A 21,244-nucleotide genomic window follows, 5' to 3' on the forward strand; every position below is an offset into this window, starting at 1 on the left:
CCAAGCTTCATGTTAACAGCCCCTGGGAGGTTAGGATGACCTATCTTACACATTATCACATATGCTACAATGGTTGTGAAAAACAACAGACTTACTATGAACTGGTAAGTGGCAGTAAGAAGACAAAACAAGTGGTTTTTGTTGACTAGATCTTTTACCCACTTGTCTTTTTACTTGTAAAATTGCATTATCTGGGGGACAAAACTGAGTAACATCAAGAGGAAAAGAAAATAAACAGAATGACCTAGGGAGATAAACTTTAAATGTGAATCCAGATTTAGGATGGAGGGAGGCCTTTTTGATGAGCAAGTGAACAGGTCAAACTTCAGAAAGGTGTTAGCAAGGCTGCAGAGAGAGCTAGCAGTGCCAGTGAAGACGCCCAGTGCAGAGGTAGGTCTCATGGGCAATCCTGTGATCCAAAGACTTGTGGGAAAAAATCCACCCATAATCATAGTGAAGGCTAAAACACACCAGGTTATGCCCTAAGTTCTCTGTCTGTATTAACTCTTTTAATCATAGGAGTCATTCGAAACGACAGAGACAGGAGATTCAGAAAAGATGTGACTACAGGTTAGAGAGACATCACTGACCATGAACCTGGAAGAAGGGCCCTGGAAAGTGGAAAAGGTAAACACAATGGATTCTACCTTAGCTCTCTAGAGTGGAATGCTGTCCTAGCTACTTCCTGTTGGGAATCCAGTGAGATTGGTGCCAGACTTCTGAACTACAAAATTGTCAGATGTTGGTTTCAGTCATTTTGTATGTAGTAGTTTGTTACAGCAGCTATGACCTTCAGCTTCTACGTAGAGCACATCGTGCTTAGTTTTTTCAACCTCATCCATTTGTCACCCATTTATTGGATACTAAAAACTTTAATAGCTTAATGTTTATTAAGGTTAAAAAATGCACATTCTTCTTAAGAAAATAATTTAGCGGTTATGGAGCTAATCCAATGCCAATTTCTTCATTCAGCACTGACCCTGGTATAAGCACATGCAAGACATTTCTGTAAAAATGTAATCAGAGGCAGGCTTGTGACTCAGCCATTAAGTTGCTGCTTGGGATTTCCACATCTTAACCTCTGATTGAAATCCTGACTCCCTGACATCTGCTCTAGCTTTCCACTGGTGTGCATTGTGGAAGGCAGCACGTAATGGATTCCTGTCACCCACATCGGAGCCCCGACCAGAGTTTAAGGCTCCTGGCCACCTCCCGTCCTAGCCAGGGCTGTCAGAAGCAACTGGGGACTGAATCAGTGGGTGGGAGATGTCTGTCTCTCTCAAACAACATGAAATAAAAGAATATAAACATATTGTGCATTTTTAAAAATCTAGAAAAAATTCTCAGTGTATCTAGGGTCTTAAAATCAGTTGGATACTATCTTATATAAAGACGCAGCCTTACAGGTTGGTGCTGTGGTACCAGTAGCTCAAATGGGCACCGATTCTAGTCCTGGCTGCTCTACTTTGGATCTAATTTCTGCTAATGTGCTGGGGAAAGCAGCAGAGGATGGCTCAAGTGCTGAGCAATGCACCCACATGGGAGACCTGGAAGAAGCTCCTGGCTCCTTGCTTTGGACTGGCTCTGGCTGTTGGGCCATTTGGGAAGTGGACCAGTGGATGGAAACATCATGTCCCTTCCACCCTCTACCTTAACACTTTTAAATAAATGCATTTTTTAAAAGGATGCAACTTTTTTTTTTATCAACACCTTATTTGTTCATAATCTTAGGTGGTGTTTTTGATTATTTTGAACAAGTTACTCTCCGTACTCCCAGGGTGGGTGCCTGGGTCTCCATCTCAACTGACACAAAGCGGGGTTTCTTTAGTTCGGAGCAGCCTGCCAAGTTCCGCCCCCTCGGAGCTAGCCAATCAGCTCACGGAGACTGCACCCCCTCTCCTTCGCCCCCTTTCTCTGCCAGTGACTTTCCACGTCCCCAGGCCTCGCTACCGCCGCGGAGTCCCTTCCCGCCTGAGAAGATCCTTGCGCCCGGGAACAGCCTCTCCCTACTCCCAGTGGTCCTTTCTGCCCCAACCCGCGCTGCAGGAAATAGCTGGGGGCACGGTGAGTGGGGGTCAGCGATGCGCTTTAGACCTGGAGAGGCTCCTGGGGATGAAGGCAACGTCTCAAAGGGCGGGGTGTCCTGGGCCCGGAGAAGGCAACAGGCGATGGTCGCTGGAGGAATGGGGATTGGTCCCCAGCGAGCGGGGGTGTTCCACGGAGGCCTGAGTCCCGCTTCGCCTCCGCTCTGTTGCCTGCAGCTCCGGTCGCATTGCATTCTCGCTGCCTTGTTGCTTCTCTTCGCTTGTCACGGGGCGGGGGAACCTGTTTTCTGTCGTTTTGTGCTCCCCGGGGAGCCATTGGGATTGGAGCCCAAAGGAGCCGCAGAGGCGATGTTATCTCACCTGCTGTGGCTGACAGGGGACTGGTTTTTCGGGAAGCTCTTCTCTTCTTAGCCTGAAAACAGGCCTCCTGGAGCCCCTGGGCTGTGGTTTTATACGTGTTGTTTGCTTTGGGAAGGGTGGCGGCGAGGGTGGGTGCGGGAGTGGGAGTGGAAGAACGCCTCAGTGTGGAATGCCTTTGGCTGGGCTGCAGCAGCGGCTGGATTCTGCTGTTCCCAAATCTACAGCTGAGTTGGCTCAACCTGCAAGGGAGAGCAGACCTTACTTAAGTCAGACAGTATAGCAGAACATTCTTTGGCAATGGATAATCATGGAAACTTGGAAGAAGTACAGCTCTAACTAGACATAAAGAACAGAATGTATCTGTCCAGCCGCCAGCTAACATCGACCCAACTCTTCATCCTCCAAACTTGATGGATTGATTGCATTTCAATGCTTGGCTTTCTTTTTTGGGGGGTGGGGGGAGGGAAGGAAGAATGGATAGGGAGGGGTAGGGGCCCTTTACTTTGATTTAAAAAGAAATGTATGAAAGACAGTGTAGAAAACATGTAAGAGTGATCTAAATAGCACCTGAAATGATTGCCTGAATTTGCTAGGTGAACAAATAAGGTGTTGCCCTATTAGAAGCTATGTGTGTGTGTGTGTGTGTGTGTGTGTGTGTGTATTCCCTAAGACATGATACCTATTAGGAATTTTGTTTTAATCATTCTGTTGGTTTTCTGTAGTTCAGTCACATTGTATCTGCATTCTATTGGATCCTTGTTGTTTTAGCTCTCATGTTAACGGCATCATCCTACACGAATTCTTACATTTTGGGGTTGCAGGCTCGTTGTTGCTTTCTTCATTTTTGTTGTGTCTGGTATGAATGTACTGTAATTTAACTAATTGAACTTCAGTGGACATTTTGGTTGTTTCTGGGTTGGGCTGATATCTGTAGCTGTGTAACAAATTATTCCAACACCTAGAATACTTAAAAAGCAAGACTAACAAACCCAATCATGTCCCTGTTACTTCACAATTTCTGGATCAGAAATCCAGGATGGATCTGGCTCAGGGTCTATTTCTCACATGTTATTATCAAGGAATTCAGATACTATCTGAGGATGCGTAATCCAATATTAACCCCTTCCAGCTTCCTTGCCAGACTGTTGGTCCGCCTTTTGGCTTCATCGAATTAAGTTATAGATGTTAGTTATTTACCAAGGGGCCTCTGGTTAGCAAATATGGACAACATGGTGTCTTGTCACCCTTAATCTGCCAGGAAAAGAGAGAGAGGCAGAAGGCAGATTCTATTCACAAACTAATTTAAAAATTATATGCTCTTGTTCTTTTTACAGGGATGTGAATAATTAGTGGCAAGGATTGCTAGGGACAGTGCAAAGGGTGTCTACTCTAGTGGTAGGAATGAATAATGCTTTCCTGTAACATTCATATTCACATATGCACGGGTTTGCCTAGAGTAAACACAGAAGTAGAATTACTGAGTTTTGAGGCTTGTATATATTGGACTGTTAGTTATTTCCAAGCTGCTTCCAAAATGGTGAACTGGCTGCACTTTCCCCAGCCAAGGTACGAGTACTTGTTGCTCCACATACTTGTCATAACTTGGCCTTGTTAGAGTTCACATCCAGTCAATCAGGCAGATATGAGATGACATTCCACTGTGATTTTAATTAGAATCTGTCCATAATTAATGAGGCTACATTTTTATATGCTGATCGGGTATTGTGTTTAGCTCTTTGAAATTCAGGGTCTTGTCTTCTACTTGATTTTGTATTGGGTTGTCTGCTTTTTAGTTACTGACTAACTGGAATGTTACCTATCTATAACCTGAATACTAATTAATGCTTTGTTAGGTATATATGCCACAAATACCCTCAACCACTTGTTTCTGGGGTTTCCTTTCTATATGTCTATCTTTTCTCTATGAATTAATTAGATTTTGAGTTTTAATTTCAGGTTACTTACACTTTTATAGTCTGTATTGTTTGTTTATCAAGATGATAAATTAATATTATGTTATTGTGTTTTAATTAGTTTCAATGGTTCCTAATGGTTTTATATTTGTCATTATAATTTTAAAAAGTTAAGCATAATTCTTAGCACATGAAAATTGCACATGAGGGTCAGTGCACCAGTGGCTCAATTGGTTAATAATTTAGTGTGCAAGCTCCAGCATCCCATATTGGTGCAGGTTCTGGTCCCAGCTGCTCCACTTCTCATCCAGATTCCTGCTTGTGGCCTGGAAAAGCAACAGAGGATGGCCCAATGTCCTTGGGCCCCTGAACCCATGTGGGAGATCTGAAGGAATTCCCAGCTCCTGTCTTTGGCCTTTGCGACCATTTGGGGAGTAAACCAGTGAATGGAAAGTCTCTCTCTTTGTATAGCTCTTCCTCTCTCTGTAAAACTGCTTTTCAAATAAAAACAAATGAATCTTTAAAAGATTGTGGCATATTTGTGAACTACTGTGTAGTGTTTCTATATATCTGTACATTGTTTAAAATTCAGTCCAGCTAAGGTCAACTCCTCAAGTATTTTTCATTTATTTATTATAAAAATATCCCAGATTATATCATTTCAGGTTTCTCTTCTTATCTAGAGAAATATAAAGTGCATTAAAGTTATGTATAATTACACTAGTGTGCAACACTCCAAAACTTTTTGCTTTATCAAACTATGACCTAGTACCCATCATCAATCAACATTTCCTCTTGCCCCCAAATAAGTCCATTATTCTGCTGTTTAAGTGTTTGGTGATGTTGTAGGTATAGACAATGATAGAAAGTCCAGCATCCTATTGTCAAGATGTATCCAACAGTTGCATTGGGAGTCCATATTTTATTCAGGAGTAGAGATGAATACTGCAATGTATCTTCACTTCTCGATGTGAGTTCCTCTATGTGACTATATGTGCATGTATCTTTACCTGTTTATTAATTGATCTTATATTTTGCATGAAGTTTGACTTATATCAGAGAGAACATATGACATTTGCCATTTTTTTCTTGCCTAATAGCTCCGGCAAGGACTTACAATACTATGTTGAAGAGCAGTGGTAAAAGTGGACACCCTTGTTTATTTCCAGATCTTAGTAGGAAAGCTTCTAGTCTTTCTCTTTTGGTATGATGCTGGCATTGGGCTTTCTGTTTAGTACTTTGATTGGGTTGTAGAAAGTTCCTATGTTTTTTAGGGTTTTTAGCATGATGTGGTGTTGGATTTCATCAAATGCCTTTTCTGCATCTATTCAAACGATCATATGGCTTTTATTTTCAATTTGTTGATGTGATGTATCATTTATAGTTTTCTGTATGTTAGGTTATCTTTGCATGTCAAGGATCAATCTCACCTCATCTGGGTGAATGATCTGCCCGATGTACTCTTGGATCCTGTTGCTTAGTAATTTGTTGGGGATTTTTGCATCTATGTTCATCAGGGATATTGATCTGTGGTTCTCTTTCTCTGTTATGTCTCTAACTGGCTTTGGTATTAAAAAAGTTTGGAAGAACTGGTTCCCTTTTTATTGTTTTGGATTAGCTTATGGAGGATTGGGATAAGTCTTTTTTTATTTTTCAAAAACTTATTTTTATTTTATTGGGAAGTCAGATATACAGAGAGGAGGAGAGGCAAAGAGGAAGATCTTCTGTCCATTCATTCACTCCTCAAGTGGCTGTAACGGCCAGAGCTGCTCCCATCTGAAATCAGGAGCCTGGAGCCTCTTCTGGGTTCCCACAGGGGTGCAGGGTCCAAAAGCTTTGGGCTGTACTTGACTACTTTCCCAGGTCACAAGCAGGGACTTGGATGGGAAATGGGACCTCTAGGACACGAACCAGCACCCATATGGGATCCTGGGTGTGCAAGGCAAGGACTTTAGCTGCTAGGCTTACTGCGCTGGGCCCATGATAAGTTCTTGAAACATTTGGTAGAATTCAGCGGTGAAGCCATTCAGTCCAGCTTTCCTTGGTTGGGAGGGCTTGAATTACTGATTCAATCTCAGTCCATATTATAGGTCTATTTAGATTATTAATTGCTTCTTGATTCGATTTTGGTGGATTGTATATGTCTAAAAATCTATTCATTTCTGCTAGGTCTTCTGATTTGTTTGCACATAGTTGCTTGTAGTAGCTCCTGTATTAGCTCTTGTAGTAAATATCCAAGGTATCGTATCCGTAGTTCTGCTTCCTTTTTCATCTCTGATGCTATTGATATGTACCTTCTCCCTCGTTTTTTTGATTAGTTGGGCTAGTGGGGGACTCTATTATGTTACTTTTTTCAAAATATCAGCTCTTTGTTTCATTGATCTCTTATGTTGTTCTTTTGGTCTCTATTTGGTGTATTTCCTCCCTTATTTTATTTCTTTCTTTTTTTCCTGCTTCTTGGGATTGCGTTGTTGTTGTTTTCCAGCTCCTTTAAAAGTATGGTTAGCTCATTTACTTGATGCTTTTCCAATTTCTTCACATAAGGTTTAATTGAGATGACCTTTCCTCTTAATACTGCCTTAATCGTGTTCCATAATTTTCGATGTGCAGTATTGATATCTTCATTTGTTTCAAGTAAATTTTTTGCTTCCTCTGATTTCTTCTATAACCCATTATTTGTTTAGCATCATATTATTGAGCCTCTAAGTATTTGTATGTCTTCTGGGGTAGTTTGACTTACTGGTCTCCAGTTTCACTGTGTGATGATCTGAGAAGATGCATGGTATAATTTTTATCTGAGGCTTTTATTGTGGCCTGTAATATGATCAATCCTGGAGAAAATTCCATGTATTGTTGAAAGAAAAAGTGTATTCTGTGTCTGTAGGACAAAAGGTTGATCCAACCCACTAAATTAGGACATTTGATTAATGAATTTAAGTCATTTACATTCAGGGTTAATATCAATAGATAGTGATTTATTTCTGTGATTTTAGCAATGGGTTGTTCATTGTTTCAGTCTTCTTTTGTTGCTTTCCTGGGATGCTGCCACACAGCCTTTCTCCACTCCTGGTTCAAGCAGTACTTGGGATTAGGGAAATACCAGCTGTCCTAAATCAATTGTCAGCATTGCTGTGTGCTGGTCTTCCTGGAATCTATTGACCTCTGGTCTGGTGGCCACCCGGACCTATTTTGGCTGGAACCTGAAGTTGCCATATCGGTACTGTTTTTCCTGTGGGACCAGTGCAATGCATTTAGCCGGAAGTGCATTCTCTCCTGGCTCAGCGCATGCACAGCTCACTGCTGTCTCTCCAGCTACACTTCCTTTTTCTCACTATTCAAAATGGTAACCAACGTGGTACTGCTGTGATCTGGGCTGTGAAATCCATCCTGTTCTTGCGCCTGCCTGCTTTGGCTCTGCCACTCTGCTTCTGCTGGTGGTCAGATTAAGCAAATAAGTAGGACAGGCAGTTCCACGTCTGGGACCACCTCCTGAGTTCTGGGTGAACTCCTCTTCCCACCTGGCTGCTGGCGGAACTCAGATCACTGATCGCCGCTTGTACCTGACCACGGTACCACAGCTCTGCGGTCTCTGGTGCTTCATCGTGTCCACGGGTCACCAGGTACGCCTCTGCTGTTGACCTTTCTTCTCCAATTTCTCAGGGTCTGGCACTCTCTGTTTCACCCTGGCTAATGCTTCTCCATCTCCCAACAGATAAAATTTCTACCTCATTTTCTTTATCCATTCACAGGAGAATGGACACGTAGATTGTTTCCATTTCTTGTCTATTATAAATACTACTGCAGTAAACATGAGAGATATTCCTTTGACACACCAGTTTCTTTGCTCAGGGATACACACCCAGTAGTGGGATTTCTGGATCATGTGGTAATTCTATTTTTGGTGTTTTTGAGGAACTTCTGTGTTGTTTTCTACAATGACTGTATTGATATACTTGCTTACCCGTAGTGCACAAGGGTTCATTTTTCTCCATATTCTCACTGTTTTCTTTTGTCTTTTTATTTTTATTATTTTTTTAAAGATTCATTTTATTTTTATTGTAAAGTCAGATATACAGAGAGGAGGAGAGACAGAGAAGATCTTTCTGTCTGATGATTCATTCCCCAAGTGGCCGCAATGGCCGATCCGAAGCCAGGAGCCAGAAACTTCCTTCAGATCTCCCACGCAGGTACAGGGTCCCAAGGCCTTGGGCTGTTCTCGAATGTTTTCCCAGGCCACAAGCAGGGAGCTGGAAGGGAAGCGGGGCTGCTGGGATTAGAACAGGTGCCCATATGAGACCCTGGTGTGTTCAAGGCGAGGACTTTGGCCGCTAGGCCACCGCTCCAGGCCCTCTTTTGTCTTTTTAATTAATGGTCAATATAACTAGATTTAGATTGTATCCTATAGTTTTGTTTTCCCTGATCATTAATCAGGTTAAGGATTGTTTCTTTTATGTACCTGTTGGCCATTTGCATATCTTTGAGAAAGATCCATATAATTATGCCATTTGTTTTGTTACTGAGTTTCTGAACTATTCTGAATATTAATAATTTGTCAGATCGGTTTATTTATGTGCTTTATATAAGTATAACTTGAATATAGTTCATTTGTCTGCTGTTCCTTGGGAGCCTGTGCTTTTGGGAACTAATCCCCGAATCCTTCCCTGTTCTGAATTGCTGAAGTGTTTCCAGTACTTTTGATTCTTGTAGTCTGAAAATTTCAAGTCTTAGATTCAGGTCTTTAATTCACTTTTGAGTCAATTTTTATATATAGTGAGAGACAGGGACTTAGTTTTCTTCTTCTGTATGTAGATATCTCATTTTTTTTGTACAATCCATTGAAAGGACAATACTTTTTCCATTGTGTATCCTTAGCACCTTTGTTGAAATTCAGCCGGTTGTAGATATATGGGTTTACCTCTGCGTTTTCTGTTTGGTTCTGTTGGTCCATGGATTTGTTTTAATACTAATTCCAATCTGTAGTTACTGTAATTTTGTTGTATACTTTAAATTTAGGTAGTGTACCCTGGTTTGATTTTTTTTCTCACATTGCTTTGTCTCTATATTTTTTGTGGTTCCATACAAATATTAGTAGTGTTTTTTTTTCTAGTCTTGTTAAAAATTTCATGAAATTTTGGAAGAAATTACATTCAATCTGTGATTTTAGCAATGGGTTGTTCATTGTTTCAGTCTTCTTTTGTTGCTTTCCTGGGATGCTGCAACACAGCCTTTCTCCACTCCTGGTTCAAGCAGTTCAATTTTCTTTAGATAATATAAATATTTTTATAACATTGATTCTTCTAATCCATCAATTGTTGGTATCTTTCCACTTCAATTTCTTCCTTTCTTTTTTAGTGATATCATCTTTATTTCAATTCACTACACATAAATTTAATTCTCTTAGGTTAACAGAAAATATTCAGATCTGAAATAAAGACATTGTTCTTTTCAAACAGAAACTCATAGATCCCCCAGAATCTCTAAATAGGTACCAAAAATTTTTAAAAAAATAATTTAAGTCCCCCTGCTAAGTAAAGGAGCTGATGCTGCAAAAATCAAGTATGGTTCCTTTCTCTCTTCAAATAAGTGGTTTATAATAATGAGCAAAATTGAGACAGAATGCATAAGAATTGAAGCACTCTGGCAAAAGCTTCTTGAATTTCTTTCATTAAGGATTTATAGTTTTCATTGTAGCGATTTTTTTCACTTTGTTTATTGTTTTCAAATTCATTTGTATATTTTCTGAAACTAAATGAAATTACTTTGATTTTTCTCAGATAATTTATTACTGATGTATAAGAATACTACTGATTTTTCTATTTTGAATTTGTATCCTATAACTGCTGGATTTGTTTTTCAGTTTTACTAGCACCTGGTGGAGTCTTAGTCTATAGTTAGGATCATAGGAACCGGAGCTGTGGAGCTCTGTGTAAGTTTGAACTTTATTATAGTCAGAGTGACACTAGATTTCAGTTTCCCTCCACGCTTCCCCAAGAGAAAGTCTCTCTTGGCTGTGCACTGCATTCTTTGGAGTTCAGGAGGGTGACACAAGAAAATTCTTTTTTTTTTGCTTTCTCCAATGACAGTTATACTATCAGATTAAAATTGGCAATGTCTGGTCTCCTCTGGTGATGAATAGCTGTTCAAGTTAGCTTCTCTGTGGGGGTATAGACTGGAATGTCTTGGCCACTATTGTGCTTCCCTTCTGACAGATTTTCTTAATACACCTAGAAATTGATTTTGTGTTGCTTATTTCATGGGGATAATCAATTGTCCCATCACCAGTAAATAGTATGACTCAAGTTTTCCAAGTGGGCTTGAATATGCTTTAGACTCACTGTTCTCACTATCTTTTTGTCTCTCTCTCATCAATACTGAATAATATTTACTATAGTTGTGACATATCATATTCAAGTCTGATAGGAAACATTTCTCACTTGTTTCTGTTTCAAGGATGTTTTAACTATTTCTGGACCCTTGACCTGCCATATAAATAGTAGATAAACTTATTAAGTTCCCTAAAAACAACAGCAAACAAGCAAACAGATCTGTTGAGGTTGTAATTGGTATTGCATGAAGAGCATCTTTGTTTATTTTATGCAGTAGAATGCCTGAGACCCCGCAGTTAATGATTTATGATCAATGGAATTTCTTTTTTTTAACTCACAGTTCTGGAGGATGAGATTCCCCAAATCCAGGGACCAGCATCTGGTCCAGAAAGACCAGAAAGACAGCTTTCTGCAGGATGAGGGCAAGAGAGAGTAAAAGGCGGTCAAACGCCCGTTTGTAACAATTCACTCCTGCAATGCTGTCATTAATCCATTCTGCAGTCATCACGTAATCGCCTCTAAATAGGCTCCTTTTCTTACCATCCTTGTATTAGGGATTAAGTTTCCAATATATACTTCTGGAGTAACACATTGAAACCATAGCAGTCTATCAATTTTGGAAGAAATTACATCTTGAAGATGTGAGCCTGATATGTGATGCCAGTTATTTAGCTCATCTTGGATGTTTTGTTCTTTTTTCACTGTTTTCCTTGTGCTAATTGTTAAGGTTATAAGTACTTTATATTTTTACTGCTATTGCAAATATTTTTCTTTGAAAAAAGGTGAGCATTCTGTAATTTACTATTTCTTATGAAAATCCAATTATTTTTTTTTTATAAATTGACTGTCAATCAAGCTTTGTGAAGTGGCAGTATCATAGCCAATGAGGTTACCTGAGATATGATTATTGTTAATGGACTGTCAACAAAATTATTTTTAATTCTAAGTACACCTGTAGATAGTTTCTTAGTTGCTACATTGGCAGTCATACCCTCTGAAAGTTTTATTTCCTCTTTTCCAATTCCTACTCTTCGTTCCCTTCCTGTCTTGCTGAATTGACTAAGACCTCTAGCCTAATGTTGAATCACATTGAAGAAGGGCATGTTGTTTTAGTTTCACAATAATGGAGAGAAGGATTTCACCCTATCACACTGAAATGTGGCCTTTGGCATAGCTGTTTTGTAAATGTCTTATTCATACTCAAGAAGAACAGCTTTTCTTTTGGTAAGCATTTTTGTTATAAATGGATTTTTTTTTAAATCAAATGCCTCTTTAGCTATCGATAGTGTCACATAAACATTTTTTCATTAGCTATATTAATGTGGGGAAGTACAGTGTTTAATTGTATTCCTGGAATAAGCCGCCTCTGGCAAACACATAGTAACTTTACTATGTAGACATGCATGTAAATGTACATATTAGATAGTTCCCTCTATCTCTTTTAGTGAGATTGGCGTGTAATTAACCACCTTTGCATTATTATCTCCTGTTGATTTCAACATAAAATATGAGTAGTATGCTGTTAGTGCCAACATGAAATATGGACAGTATTCTTTCTTTTGCTATTCTCTGGAAACATGAGTGAAAGTTTGGAATTACAAATCACTGCTTGTCAGAGTTTTGAAATTGTTTTTGAAGAACTTTAATGTTTATAGAACTGTTGAGGTTTTTCAATGAGATCAATTTTGGTAAATTGTGTTTTCCAAGATGCTTAACCATTTCTTATGCAGATTATACATATGAATAGATATCTTAATATATTCAAATTTAATAAAAGAAAATGTTTTATAACAGCTTTGATTAAATCATTACATTTATTGTGTATGTAGCTAATATATTTATTCTCTTTGTTTTTATACATACTTTTAATAATTTTGCTAAAACTTAGTCTACTTTGTTAGCTTTTTCTATCCCTCTCTTCCTCCCTGCCTCCCTCCGTCTCTCTCTGTCTCTCACACACACACACACTGATTTTTATCCTTTTAATCATGTTGTCTTCTCATTTGTTTGTAACTTTACATTTATGTTTAAGTTCTTGACTTACATACATGACCTATTAGTTTTGAACCTTAAGTATTATATAAGCTTGAAGTACTAATTGATATAGACTTCTATCTATAGTTCCCAGGATTAGGGAGACACCAGGTGTCCGAAATAAGTAGGTTGTTGCTGGTGCTGATCTTTCCAGAACCTGCTAGCCATTAGGTCTGAGGGCCAAATGGACCTGTTTTGAGGCTTAAGATGCCAAAGTTGGTATTATTTTTTATTTAGGACCATTGGAATGCACTGAGCTCAGTGAGTTTGCTCCCAGCTCAGTGCGTGCTATCACTGTTATCTGTGTAGCCTTAAAGCCTTTGCCATACTGTGCAAAATGGTACCTGATGTGCCAATTGTGGAGCTCTGGATCTGCTGGTCATCAGGTCTGTGTGATACCAGGACCTATTTTGGGTAGAACCTGTAGGGTGCCACATTATTGCAATTCACTGACAGAGATGAGTTCACTCCCAGTTCAGTTCATGTGCAGTCCTGTCCCATAGCCATTGCCTCTCTACACTAAATGCTTCCTGATTTAGTCCTAGGGGTGGGGAGGGTCTGGGCTGTAAAATCTACCCTGTTCCCACACTACCTGTTTGGGGACTCTGCTCCTGGTCAAATCAAACAGACTAGCAGGATGGGCAATTCTTTGGGATCCCCTCCTGAGCTCCTGGTGAATTCCCCTTCCCACCTGGTTACTAGTGGAGTTCTGGCTACGGTGCAGTTCAGGTCACTGCTTGCTGAATGCTGCTGGTTTATCTGTCACTGCAACACCACACTGTTGTGTCTGATGCTTTCCAATGTCTGTCCTCCCATGTCTCCAGGTACCTCTCGGCTGTCGGTCCGTCCTGTCCTATTTTCTGAAATGTGCTCTTTCTGCTTCACCTTGCTAATGTTTCTCTATCTGTTTAAACGTGTCCTCACTGACCAGTAGAGGCTATTTATTTGTGTTTACACATATGTTTAGTATTGCAGGGTCTTCTATCCATGCCCATAGTACTGTTTCTGTTTGGGACAATTTCTTTTCTGATTCTGAAGGTTTTTATATCCTTTAGAATTCTTAAAATATACTCAGTGTTTATGTAGATAAAATTTTCTTTATTGAGAAATACTTTTCTGTGCATAACATTTTAGGTTGGCAAATGAAGTCAACTAACTACTGTGTTCCTTTGAGGAATGTAGACTTTCTTGAATTTGTGGGTAATATTTTAAATCTTATTTAGATGATTTGCAGGCATTAATTATTGAAATACAGTTTTAACTCTGTTTTCTCTATTCTGTTCTTTGGAGCTCTGATTGTAGATACTTTTAGCTTTTTACCAGGTTTCATAATACAATTATACCTCTTCCTTATCCGTTCGTTTTGTGTAGACGCTGTTCGTTATTCTCTAGTGTTCTTTTGTTTCCCCAGTGCTATTTATGGAAGTAACAGTAACCACTAGGGGATGGGGGAGCATCAAGCAGCAGCTTAACATGCTGCACCACAAGACGTATCCTTGCACCTAGGGGTTTTTTTTCAGATTCACTTTCCTGCAGTCGTTTCCTTCATGAAATTTTGCTCTTCGAGTTCCAGTTGGAAAGATCACTTTCTTTCTTCATGATACACATGCTGCAGGATTTCCTTAGTTGCAAGGCTTTTAATAATAAGTTCCCAGCATTTGTTCTGCTATGGTTTTTAGCATATTTTTTTATAATTATATTTGCTGAGTAGAGAATTCTAAGTTGATTATTTTATCACCATATTTTAAAACATTTTTTCTACTAAGAAGACAATGGGAGTTCAATCATCAATCATTTATGAATATCTGTTCTTCTGCCTCCTCAGACTAATTCTAATGTTCTTCCCCCCTGCCTCCCCAGTGTCCTCCATTCTTAAATTCAAAAAAATCTACGTGAATGTTTTCTTTTTCTTTCCTTTTAAATTTATAGTGTGGAGAAATGAGAGAAAGATGGACAGATTGACAGGCATCTCCCATCAACTGGTTCACTCCCCCGTTAAATGCTATCACTGGAACTGGGCCAGGACAAAGCCTAAAACTTATAGTCAGTCCAGCTCTACTATGTGGGAGACAGGAGCCCAAGTACTCATTTTTGCCACCTGCTGCCTGCAAGGATGCATATAAGTGGGGAATTGGAAGCAGAAGCAGACAGAACTCAAACCCAGTATAGAATTCGGGCATCCTGAACAGTATCACAGTATCACAATTTCTTAATCTCTGTTCCAAATAATTGCTCTGAGGATGGGTTGCTTGCTTTCTTTTTCTTTTTTCTTCCTTCTTTCCTTCCTTCCTTCATTCCTTTCTTTTATTTTTCCTTCCTTCTTTCCTTCCTTCCTTCCTTCCTTCCTTCCTTCCTTCCTTCCTTCCTTCCTTCCTTCCTTCCTTTTTTCCCTTCTTACCCTTCTTTCTTTTCCTCTTTTTATTTATTTAAAAGGCAGAGAGAGAGAGAGACACCAACCACTGGTTCACTCTCCAAATGCCTAAGCTGGGCCAGAAAAAAGCCAGGAACCTGGAACTCCATCCAGGTGTCCTACACAGGTGGCAGGGGCCTAAGTACTTTGGCCATCTTCCAGTTCTTTTCCAGGAACATTAGTAGGGAACTGGATCCGAAGTGGAGAAGCAAGAATTTTAAATCATGCTTATAGTGAACACTAGTGTCATAGGCAGTAGAAAAATGAGTATTTATGTATTTCTTATTTAAATGTTAATTTTCTGAATGTGAAGATTACTGTCTTTTAAGAACTCCGGGAAGGGGCCAGCATGGTGGCATATAGGCTAATCTTCCACCTATAGCCCTAGTACCTCACATGGGCACTGGTTTGAATCTTGGCTGTTCCAATTCTGATTCAGCTCTCTGCTAATGTGCTTAGGTCTCTGCACCAACAGGGGAGACTTAGAAGAAGCTCCTGGCTCCCAACTTCAGATCGGGTCAGCTTTGGCCATTGTGGCCATTTGAGGAGTGAACCAGTAGATGGAAGATCTCTCTCTTGACTCTGACTTCAAGTAAAATAAATAAATCTTATAGAAAGAACTTTGGGAAATTCATTGTAATACTTTTTTTTTTTTGCAAAAATAACTCATAATATTTCCACTATATTCATTTGGAGATCAGATCAGATGTATGTCACATCTTCTTTTCTGTATCTTACATGATGTATATCTCCTTCCATATTTTCTGCCATTTTTTTCACTTTAGACGATAGATGAATAATTTTTTTTCTACTCTAAAAAAATTTTCTCTAATTTTATTTAGTTTTTTAGTTAATGTCTTCAGTAAATTCTATTTTGCGTCATTCTTTCAACTTTTTTTCCATTTTAAATTCTATTTTATTAATAAATAGATTTGATTTCTGTTTAGGTTTCCATGTTTTTTTTCAGTGTCTTAAACATATTATTTTAAATGATGTACCTAGTGAGTTTATTACCTTAGTTCTGCCTATTTTGGGTATCTTTTGTTTATGTGGATTCTCTTTCATGATGCTTTGCTTCCTCTGAGTATTGTGTGATTATTGTAATTATTAGATATTTATTTTGTGTAGAAGTTCTTCCTATATGTATTGAATTTTGGTTTCTTCAGAAAATCTCCATTTTCGCTTCTATCATTCACAAATACTACTGAACAGGAACCAATTCCAGTTAAATCATTTGCTTAGGTTTTCCACTCCATGGGAGTAGATAAATTCAGATTGCAAAGATTTGTGGTCACTTGTGCTTAGAGATGTTTTTCCCATTACACTTTCATCTAGATTAGGACAGATGCTTTGATTTATACTGTATCATACAGTTTAGTTCCTATTTACATTTTCGGTGAAGAAGCGCCTTTTGGTGTCTGAGCTTTCTGTAGGGATATCCTTTTATATTCTACCATATGTACAGGACTGGTTTTTCATGCTGGACTTGCCCTAACCCAAAATTCTCCAGGATTTTTCAGAAACATCATGGTGAAAGTCAGACATCATGGTGAAAGTCAGGTTTGTGGTTGCCTCCTTCCGTGTTTCCTCACTTTGGTTTGGTTTTGATTTTGCAAAGCACTTGCTTTCACATCATCACAACAATATAACATTATATATGTGCACATATATATATGCATACACAGCATCAATACTTTGATTCAAAGTATCTGTCCAACTACGAGAACTCAATACTGTTTTAATACTTTATTAAAGTTTAATATTTGCAGATGTGCTTAGACGTTATAAATGTTCAGCTCAGTAAAGTTTCACAAAGAGAACACATCCTTGGGCTAGTGCTTAAGTCCATTAAGAGAATATTACCGATAGAACATTACCGGGACTTCCCCATTGTGCCCTTTTCCAGGCGCTTTGCCCAGAGGCAAATATTATTCTGAGTTTTAATATCAAAGTTGGTTTTACTTGCTTTGTTGTTATATAAACATGATCATCAAACTTACAATCTTCTGTTTCTGGCTTCCTTCACCCTACAGCTGTATTTGGCATAATGCAAGTTATTCTTATTACTGTACAGTATTTCATTGAGAATGTGTGTGAACATTCCACTGTGGGTGGTACCCTGCTAAAAGAGATCAGGGTGGAACTAGGTTCAGAAATCTGAGAAGATAGCATTTGGGTAGTTCCAGGTTTAGACTCTTGTGGTTATGCCTCTTTGAAGTTTCTAGCGCATGGCTTTTGTTGAACGGTGTATGCATTTCTATTGAGTATATATTTAAAAGTGCTATGACATTAGTAGTCTTAACTTTGAAATAGTACTGGAAACATGTTTTAAATCATACATTCCTAAAAAAAAACATTGCTAGCCAATCTATCCGCACTTTGTGGTTTTGCCAAATATTTATTTATTTTTTCTGTACGTAGATAAACATAAAACTACACGATAGTGGTTTTCTTCTCTGCAAAAGTAAGAATATGATTTTTACTGCACATACATATTAAGAGCATTCTTTGGAGCATGAATTGAGCTCCTAATTTTCAAGAACTGTATTGTATTTTGTTATGGGCATTTTTCAAAAAAAAATTTAGTTACTTTTTATTGGGAAGGCAGATTTATAGAAAGGAGAGACAAATATATTTTCATCCTCTGTTCACTTCCCAGATGGCCACAGTAATAGGAACTGAGTCTATCCAAAGCCAGGAACCTCTTTTGGGTCTCCCACATGGGTGCAGGGTCCCAAGGACTTGAGCCATCCTCCACTGCCTTCCCAGGTCGTAAGGAGGGAGCTGGATGGGAATGGAGCAGCCAGCTGGGACACAAACCAGCTCCTTCCACTTGGCAAGCAGAGGATTATCCAACTGAGCCATCATGCAAGCCCCTCATAATAGACTGTCCGTTCAATGTCTCAAATGTTTCAGTGCTTTTAAGAGGTCATGATGATCTGTATTTCTCAAATCTGCTCGGGACAGAAAATTGGAAAGAAAAAGAAACTCAAGTTGACTTAGAAGAAAGGACTTAAAACTGAGCTAGTGATATGGTGTTTGAGAGAAAGAAAAGGTGGAAGCATCTCGGGTTTTTAGAAAGGTATTGGGAGACATTTAAGGAAAACCAAAGGCTTAGGGAGGAAACTAACAGAAAAGAACACAAGGGGAGAACACTCATAGCACACATTGCAATTTGCTAGTTTGGTGAGGAATTGTCATCAAGACTTCTTACCTTCACATTTGTCTTTCTCATTGTGTGTCCTTTGGTGGACATCAGCCAGCTCCTGTTAATGACTGACATGGAGTGGGGAATTGAAACATGATTAAAACATGGCTCTTGACCTCCAGGTTGCAGAATTGTAATGAAACTCTTAAATAATGTACCACGTCATGCTCTACCCCCCTTTCCATTCAATCCTGCTTCCTATGATTGAGACTTTTTGCCCCTGTGGTTAAGATTGCTCACCCGCATCCCACAGAGAACTACCCGTTTGAGTACTGGACCCTATTCTGTTCAAGCTTCCTGCTAATATGTTCCCTAGGAGAGCAGCAGATATTGATGAAGGCTCAAGCACTTCCAGGAGTGAACCAAATGGAACCTGTGTCTCTTTGATTCCAAATAAAATAATAATAAATAAAATAACAAACGGGGGCCAGGTGAGTGAGGGGTGTGTCTTCTTCCAAAGTTTTACTACAGGTAAGCTCACCAACCTAGACAAGATTCAAGGCTGGATGCAGTCAGCATAAGCCAGATCCTGGCTTCAAAATAAAAATATATCCTCCTCGTGATTAAAATGAAGCTGGTCTAGGAATAAAAATCCAGAAACTTGCACGCAGGATTTTCAGGGAGAAATTGTACTTACGGAGAAGTCACTACCAGCTTGTTTAGCAAGGATACTTTCTCTTGGTATTTGTTTGTTGATTTATTTGCATTGACAGAATGTGCACTACTATTGACACTAGCAGAGAATATGACAAAAAATGCTTAGATGTAATGCACCAGTAAGTTACATATATGTATTTAATGTATTATAAAATATAATATATGCATGTATAAATATATAATGTATTATATGATATAGACACATATGTATGTGTATATATGTAATTCCTATAAATAATCCACTTGTCTGAAATAACTGAATCTATTAGTTTGATGCTGCATGGTTTCCATTTACATGTTTATGTAAGTATATAAAAATATTTCTAAATTTTTGTATCCTAAAATAACAGATTCCCTTTTATTGCAACATTACGTTTATATATATATTTTTTTAAACGAAGCGTTCTCAGCAGTAAATAGTCTGACCGAATTACTTTTTGGCAAATAGCTCCTAGCACAGACGCCTGAGTGGCTATCCAGGATTTGAGGCCATATCTTGGGCAGGAGCTGACACAAAGCAGAGCTTTGCAGCTCCTGGCAGGCCATCCTGGCTCCGCCCCCTTACCGCAGCGGCCAATTATCTTCGGGGGACGGTCCCAGCTTGCCCCTTCTGCATTGCATCCCACCTCCCTGCCCTTCCTCCCACACACCTCCCAGCTCCAGTTTCCCATCCCTTCGCTGCGTCTGCTTGTCGCTCCCCTGCGGAGGACACCCTTCCCCCTCCGGAGGAGACTGGGGTGGAGATTGCTGGACCCACGGTGAGTCTTGACGAAGATGGTTTCTGGAACCCGAGCAGGCCCGAGCACACTGATCCACTGAGGGGTGGCACCGGGACACCGGCCTCCGGTGGCCTGGGTGGGAGAGGACACATCATCCGAGGTATCCGGGGAGCAGGGCCCAGCGGCCACCTTTGGAGCTGCTCAAGGGATCAGATCTTGGGCCGTGGGAGGCAGATGTGTTTCCAAGAGGGTTCCCTGTGGTGCCCTGTCTGTCTGCTCCTGCTTTTTCCTGCCACCTTGGGTCTTCCTTCCTGCTGCATTCCTCTCCGCAAACCTCACCATCAAGTTTGCAATGTATCTATACCCTTTCTAGCATTTTCCATTACAAAGTATTTCAGAGCTATGTGCAGAAAAATACTAGATCAATGAAATGCTAGCATTTGCTCATTCTTGCTTCAGCTCCTCCCCCCGCCCCACCCTCAATTCCTTTCTCTCTCTCTCCCTCTTCCTCTCCTTTCTAAGAAATAAAACAATTCAAACCCTCTTCTACCCCAAGCCTCCTGTCCCCATCCCTAGAAGCTAAGTTAGCTTGGATCCTTCCTACTTATATTTTACACTTTACTGTTGATTTTTATGTAAGAAATGTATGCCTTCTTATTCTGTCCCCTCCCCCCATGAAATCAGTATTACCGGGGTTTAATTTGCACAACTGTTGGTCCTGATTTTTCTGATCTGGCAAGCTCTTAGGGACATGTCAGCAACCACCTTCTATAACTGACAAACTTGTGCCCAGAAGATACAATATATCAATAAACTAACACCAAGAGAAAGTGTGCTTACTCAAGAAACTGGGTTCCTGAATTCAGGTCCCTCCACCTCTGTTCCTCCCATTCCCTCTATTCAAACCCTGCCACTGGTTGTTAATATGATTCAATTTGGAGAAAGGGCATTGAAGGAAAATGTGACTGGGTTTGGGTCAAAGCCCATCAACATTTAGAAGTATCCCTTTTCCTGACATTTTCAAAGGACAACCTGAATGTTTAATTTTCAGGCACTCATATGTTTTCACTGAATGCCAGGCGTTCATCTCAGAACTTTATAAGTACGAACTCACCTAATTTAAGCCTTGGATAGGTCTGGACTGCAGGTATTCATTTTTTTCATCCCCCCCGTCTTACAGATAATAACACTGCAGCACAGTGGAACAGAGTAACTTGCCCAAAGTTAGAGCTGATGAAGTGTGGCCCAAGCCTCCAGTCCAGCTTGCCACAGCCTGGGGAGTCCCCCTACTTGTCACTAACAGCAGCTAAGAGCAGCAGTGGAGACCGTTAATGCACAGTAGCGGCAATTTATAGCAGAAAGACACACTTCCAACTGGTTACCAAAAGGGAACTAGGATTTGAACTGTAAACTGAAGAACACATTGTTACTATCTATTGTCTGTTTGAATCATAATTTTCAACTTACAAAGGTAATACATACACGATATAAACAATGAAGATTTACACACAAAGTTGTCTCTCCTGATTCTTAAGGTTAAGCAGGATTAACAGGTAGAGATATGTCCTTCCA

The 21,244-nt window shown here is 39.7% G+C and overlaps 1 protein-coding gene across 3 annotated transcripts in view; it reads left to right on the forward strand.

The window, feature by feature from the left end:
* The first annotated feature begins 1,911 nt into the window (after positions 1 to 1,911).
* Positions 1,912 to 21,244, forward strand: part of LOC101520372 (TRPM8 channel-associated factor 1) — a 40,320-nt gene continuing 20,987 nt past the window's right edge. For 2 of the 3 annotated variants that reach the window (XM_004594329.4, XM_004594328.4), the window contains exon 1: positions 1,912 to 2,064. The gene's annotated coding sequence lies outside the window, so the exon portion shown is untranslated. Of the gene's footprint in view, positions 2,065 to 19,611; positions 19,712 to 21,244 lie in introns of those variants that run through there. The other variant, XM_058654926.1, reaches the window with a different exon arrangement.

This window comes from Ochotona princeps, chromosome 25 (genome assembly GCF_030435755.1).
Source record: "Ochotona princeps isolate mOchPri1 chromosome 25, mOchPri1.hap1, whole genome shotgun sequence".
In the NCBI taxonomy this organism is placed as follows: Eukaryota; Metazoa; Chordata; class Mammalia; order Lagomorpha; family Ochotonidae; genus Ochotona; species Ochotona princeps.